The sequence below is a fragment of the Lathyrus oleraceus genome, chromosome 1 (assembly GCF_024323335.1).
Source record: "Lathyrus oleraceus cultivar Zhongwan6 chromosome 1, CAAS_Psat_ZW6_1.0, whole genome shotgun sequence".
Classification (NCBI taxonomy): Eukaryota; Viridiplantae; Streptophyta; class Magnoliopsida; order Fabales; family Fabaceae; genus Lathyrus; species Lathyrus oleraceus.
In genome coordinates this window covers 296829269-296836268 of record NC_066579.1, presented here as the reverse complement: position 1 = coordinate 296836268, position 7000 = coordinate 296829269, and the positions used below count along the sequence as shown (strand labels likewise).

Here is a 7000-nt window from a genome sequence, read left to right as displayed (position 1 = left end):
GTCCTCTTAAATTCTACGCTACCCCGTCCCAACAAGAACCTCACAACAGCATTGCTGCCCCCGCTATAAATCGAAACGATTTTGAGCTGAAACCCTCACTATTATCAGTCGTCCAACAACATCAATTTACTGGAAATCCTACGGACAATCCTAATGAACACATGACCAAGTTTGTCCAGTACGCAGACACTGTAAAGGCGAATAGTGTATCTCAAGATGCAATAAGACTGCGCCTCTTTCCTTTCTCACTAAGAGACAAAGCTTGGGCTTGGTTGCAATCCTTGCCCTCCAACTCCGTTACAACATGGGAAGAACTAAAGAACGTTTTCTTATCCCGATATTTTCCGCCGAGCAAAACTGCTATGCTGAGAGCTCAAATCAATGGATTTTGACAAAAAGATGTGGAATCTCTCTACGAAACGTGGGAGAGATACAAGGACATGATGAGGATATCTCCATATCACGGTCTCGAAGAATGGGTGATCATTCACACATTTTAAAACGGGCTTCTATATAACACAAGACTGACAGTAGACGCTGCCGCGGGCGGTGCACTTATGGATAAGCCATACAACAAAGCCTATCAACTCATTGAAAACATGGCCCAAAACCATTGCCAATGGGGAGGTGAAAGAACTCAAGTGGAAAAGTCCCAAACAAATGGTGGAATGTACGAAATCAGTAGCCTTGACCATGTTCATGCAAAGGTAGATGCCCTTGTTCAAAAATTAGACAACTTGACCATACCACCCGCAGCCACTGTGGCTGCTGTAACTCCAAACTGTGAGTTATGTGGAAACCCTGGATACACTGCACAAGAATGTCAAATATTAGCAAGAGTCCCAACCGATCAAGTGAATTACACATAAGGAAATCCCTATTCGAATACCTACAACCCAGGTTGGAAAAACCATCCTAATTTCTCCTATAAGAATAACAACGCCTTGTATGCACCTGGCCAAGCACCAGTTGTTCTGCCTGGATATCAAAAGCCAGCTAATAATGATCCTAACATGCCTAGGAAGTCAAATCTCGAATTAATGATGGAAAGCTTCATAGCTACCCAAGCTCAAACAAACAAAGACTTCTTGAACCAAAACATACATACTAGCGAGTAACTTAAACAACTAGCGAACAAAGTAGATGCCTTAGCCACCCACAATAAAATGCTTGAAACACATATTTCACAAGTGGCTCAACATCAAGCACCTACATCCGCTCTAGCTGGAACATTTCCTGGATAGCCGCAACCTAATCCAAAAGGACATGCAAATGCTGTTATACTTAGGAGTGGAAAAGAAATAGACAGACCCGTAGATCCAAGACTCCAAAACCCTGCCATGTACCAAAAACCAGATAAAACCTCAACTGAGCAGGTGAATGAACCAAAGGAAACATAAGATAATACCCAGGAGGCCGAAGAGAAAGAGAAACCTTATGTGCCTCTGCCTCCTTATAAACCACCCATTCTGTATCCCCAAAGACTTAAAAGTTCTAAAACTGCGAGTTAATTTAGGAAATTTGTTGAACTTCTGAAGCAACTAAACATTACGATACCCTTTACAGAAGCCATCACACAAATTCCCTCCTATGTCGAATTTCTTAAGGAAATCCTATCCAATAAGAAAAAGATTGAGGATAACGAAACAGTTACACTTACTGGCGAGTGTAGCACAATAATCCAAAATAACATGCCTCCCAAACTATAAGACCCAAGTAGTTTTTCCATACCCTGTGTCATTGGAAAATTCGTCATAGACAAAGCTCTATGCGATCTAGGAGCCATCATTAGTGTAATGCCCTTAACCATCTGTAAAAGGCTTAGTATTGGAAAATTAAGACCGACCACGATGTATATTCAATTAGCTGACCGCTCAATCAAATATCTTGTCGGTATACTAGAGAATGTCCTAGTACGTGTAGGACAATTTTACATCCCTACAGACTTCATAATCGTGGACATCAAAGAAGATGCCAATACACCTATCATATTAGAAAGGTCATTCTTGGCTACTGCCGGAGCCATAATAGACGTAAAGAGAGGTAAGATGACATTCGAAGTTGGAGAGGAAAAGGTTGAATTCATCTTAACCCAATTCTTACAAGCTCCAACTATAGACGACACATGTTATCTACTTGATGTCATAGACGAGTGCGTGAGAGAGATGGAGATGCAAGAAACCACATACTCTGATATAATGAAAATCCAAATCCCTCCAATCTTTGAAGATGATAATTGGCATGAACCATACCAAAACGAAAGTCTAAGCGAATGCTTAGCACTTATACCCAACCACATGCCATGCCTAAAGAAACCTGACTTGGAATTAAAAGCACTACCAAAGAACCTAAGGTATGAATTCCTAGACACTAAACTGAAAAGACCAGTAATAGTCAACGCTGACTTGGGACAGATGGAAACTGAGAAATTACTAGATGTCCTAAGAAAATATCCAACTGCGTTAGGATATAACACCGTCGATCTAAAAGGAATAAGTCCTTCTATCTGTATGCATCGTATTATGCTGGAGGAAGATTATAAAACCTCTAGAGAACACCAGAGAAGGATAAACCCAATCCTAAGTACGGTAGTCAAGGATGAAGTAAAGAAACTTCTAGATGCTGGAATCATATACCCGATCTTCGATAGTCAATGGGTTAGCCCCGTTCATGTAGTACCCAAGAAAGTGGGTGTTAAAGTTGTTAAGAACGAGAAGGGTGAATCTATAGCACAAAGAGTTGTGACCGAAAGTAGAATGTGCATCGACTATAGAAAACTTAACAAAGCCACTAGGAAAGATCATTTCCCTCTACCTTTCATTGACCAAATGCTTGAACGATTGGCTAAGCATTCTCACTTCTGCTATCTAGACGGTTATTCAGGATTCTTTCAAATCCCAATCCATTCTGACGACCAAGAAAAGACAACTTTCACATGCCCTTATGGTACATTCGCCTACCGACGAATGCCATTTGGATTATGCAACGCTCCCGCAACATTTCAAAGATGTATGATGGCAATCTTCGCCGACTTTATAGACGACATCATGGAAGTCTTTATGGACGATTTTTCTGTTTGTGGGCAGAGTTTTGAAGGATATGTATCAAACCTTGAAATGGTACTCGAAAGATGCGTAAAGGTAAACCTAGTTTTAAACTGGGAGAAATGCCACTTCATGGTTCAACAAGGAATCGTGTTAGGTCACGTAGTATCTGACAGAGGAATTGAAGTAGACAAAGCTAAGATCGAAATCATAGAGAACCTTCAACCTCCGAAAACCGTACGAGAAATACGAAGCTTTTTAGGACACGCCGGTTTCTACCGATGTTTAATTAAAGATTTCTCGAAAATTACCAAGCCACTTACAGGTTTATTAATGAAAGACGCTGATTTCATCTTTGATGAAAAATGTTTAACAACGTTCAACCAACTGAAAACATCTTTAATCACCGCACCCATAATGCAACCACCTGACTGGAGATTACCGTTTGAAATCATGTGTGATGCGAGTGATTACGTAGTAGGTGCAGTACTAGGACAAAGAAAGGATAAGAAGCTTCATGCTATTTACTATGCGAGAAGAACACTAGATCCAGCCCAAATGAACTACGCCACCACTGAAAAAGAACTTCTAGCCGTTGTGTTCACTTTGGACAAATTCCGTTCCTACCTAGTAGGGGAGAAAATTATCATCTATACCGACCACGCCGCTATTAGATATCTGTTAAGTAAAAAGGATGTCAAACCAAGACTTTTAAGATGGATCCCTCTCTTACAAGAATTTGACTTAGAGATAAAAGATAAGAAAGGTACTGAAAACATAGTAGTAAACCACTTATCACGAATCAAAGGGAATAAACCTGAACAAATCCCAATTAACGATGATTTCCCTTACGAACGACTCATAGCCCAAATGGAAAGCGATATGTCTGAACTAACATTAAACGATACAGAAATAGAAGAATCCGTGGAAGAAATACATGCGAATGCAACTCTGCCATGGTATGCTGATTTTGTCAACTACCTAGCTGTCAGAGTACTCCCACTGGACCTATCTTACCAACAAAAGAAGAAATTCTTTCACGATCTAAAACAATATTACTAGGATGAACCTCTGCTTTTCAAAAGAGGTACCGATGGTATTTTCCTTCGATGTGTTCCTGAGGATGAAATAGATGATATAATCTCTCATTGCCATTCCGCTCCCTATGGAGGGCATGCAAGTACCTCAAAGACCTGCACTAAGATCCTACAATCAGGCCTCTTTTGTCCTACTCTATGGAAAGACGTCCATAATGCGGTTATAAAATGCGATCGGTGCCAACGCACTGGCAACATCTTAAGACGCGATGAAATGCCACAAATAGGAATCTTGGAAGTAGAAGTCTTCGATGTATGGGGGATTGACTTCATGGGACCATTCCCAGCTTCTTTTGGTAATAAGTACATACTCGTTGATGTCAATTATGTTTCAAAATGGATCGAGGTTGTAGCCTCTCCGACAAATGACACACGAGTAGTGATTAAGTTATTCAAAAACATTATCTTTCCCAGATTTGGTGTGCCAAAACTAGTAGTTAGTGACGGTGACTCCCACTTCATTCAAATATCTTTGGAAAACTTCTTCTGAAGTATGGAGTCCGACACCGTAGCAACACCTTATCACCCACAAACTAGCGGGCAAGTCGAAGTCTCGAATCGAGAAATCAAACAAATTCTAGAGAAGACCGTAGAAATATCCAGAAAAGACTGGTCATCCAAACTAAACGAAGCTCTGTGGGCCTACATGACGGCTTACAAAACCCCGATAGGAACCACACCCTTCAAACTATTCTATGGTAAATCATGTCACCTCCCTGTGGAATTAGAACACAAAGCATATTGGGAAATTAAAACCCTAAATATAAACTATACTTCCGCATGAGAGAAACGGATTCTCGACATTCATGAATTAGAAGAGCTGAGATTGGACGCTTACGAGAATGCTATGATCTACAAAGAGCGAACCAAAAGATGGAATGACAAACGCATTTCTAGGAAGGAGTTTAATGTCAGCGACGTAGTGCTACTATTCAATTCAAGACTTAAACTTTTTCCAGGAAAACTCAAATCTAGGTGGTCCGACCCTTTCGAGATCACCAAAGTCCTCAAAAGCGGTGTGATAGAAATAAAAGGTAGGAATAGTGACCCTTTTATAGTAAACGGGCAGCGATTAAAGCATTATCATAATATTGAAAATAGAGACTATTCGAACAATCTCAGACTTATAGAGCTGCCCGCTCAACCCCAAACCTAGTACACCGCGACGCTACTGTCAAACTTACGACATTAAACAAAGTGCTTAGTGGGAGACAACCCACCCTTTTTCCTTTTTTGTTATCTTTGTTACAAACTATTTTCCTTCTTTGATTTTATTCTTTATTTTGTTTGCTCCCCTCTTCTTGATTCTTTGCAGTCATTCTTGTTGCTTCTAGTTGCTAACTTAGACATATTGGATATTGATAAACAGGAAAATTACTAACTAGTTAGTTAATTACTTTCATCATGCAATAAATAGAGACAGTTTTCAGAGGCAGAATTCAAAGAAGGCGGTATGATTATCTAGCTCGGAAGGATATGGCATTGACCATATATTATGATGGACCTACCATGGATAAGTTAGGTATCCGAGATAGCATCCTATTTATGTTTAACCAGCTAGGGTGGGAGAACGCATCCATTAAGAGACGGTTTGTCACGTACCGTGAACTAACCTTAGAATTCCTTAGCTCCCTTGTATACAACCCCGAGCATGGTTACGGACTTAACAAAGGGTTGATATCCTTTAGGTTGTTTAGCATGGACTTCACCTATAGCCGTCGAGACCTTACTGACCTCCTAGGATTCCCTAGTGGCCCTTTCGCCTTTACTACCCGCCAGGAGGAACTAATCGATGACATCGACCTAGATGACTTTTGGGGTAGCTTAACTGGAGAATCCAACCCAAACCCGAATGAGATGCACTCATAAATGATCCATAACCTTGCTATCCGATAATTTCATAAAATACTAGCCCACACCTTGTTTGGTAAGGAAGAGAATAACACCATAGTGTCCCGCGATGAACTTTTCATCTTGCTATGTGTCGATCAAGGTCGACACATCAATATCGTGACATTCATGATGGAGATATTTGTTCACCTTGCTAAGAACAACCGTACCCCAATAATAATAGGTGGCCTAGTAACCATGATAGCAGACGCTATCGAACTTAGACGCCCACTTTATGAGAATGTACCATTTGGAAACATTCGACCCATGGATATCGAATTTTGCTTTGATCGCAAAATCATAGGAAACCTTGGGACGGATACTTTTGATTATTTAATCAATAACGAAGTGGTCCGACTATTTACCTTGCCTAACCATGAGAGAACGAGTGTTCACAACCACAATAACTGGCTTTATGACTTAGATGAACACCCTATTGATCCACCTTCACCTCCCGAGACACCTCCCAAATATGAGTATATCAATGACCCTATCCATGTAGAAGAATCTGATCCTAAAACACCTCCAAACTACTATAACATTGATGAACCGGTTCCTCCATCATATGCTGATAATCTTGCCATGCTTCTCACCCGTCTGAATGGTTTCCAAGCTGACATCACAACTGTGAAAGACGAGATTAAGATCATACGCTTTGATGTCTTAGGCCTGATGGATATAGCCGTCGAGCAGTTTCATCACCTGAACGAAGCTGTAGCTGCATTGGGACAAAACCGTGGCTAATACTACTGATCACTGATTTCTCCTACTCGCACTAAGCAATGAGGACACTGCTTTGTTTTGTGTGGAGAGGGAGCGCATTTATTTTATTACTTTTGTTTAATTACTTTATTACTTTTGTTAGCTATGTTACCGTTATTATTTTTTTCCTATGTTACATTTAATTTCAATTTATTAATTCAAGTGCTATTCATTTATTTCTGCTTATTCATTTATTTATTTATTTTT

The 7000-nt window shown here is 40.2% G+C and overlaps 1 non-coding gene across 1 annotated transcript; it reads right to left on the bottom strand.

Annotated features, from left to right (window-relative positions):
- Positions 1-362: 362 nt before the first annotated feature.
- On the bottom strand, positions 363-469 carry LOC127116502 (small nucleolar RNA R71). Its single transcript, XR_007801334.1, has one exon. It is a non-coding gene; the product is annotated as a small nucleolar RNA R71 (small nucleolar RNA).
- Between the last annotated feature and the right edge of the window lie 6531 nt (positions 470-7000).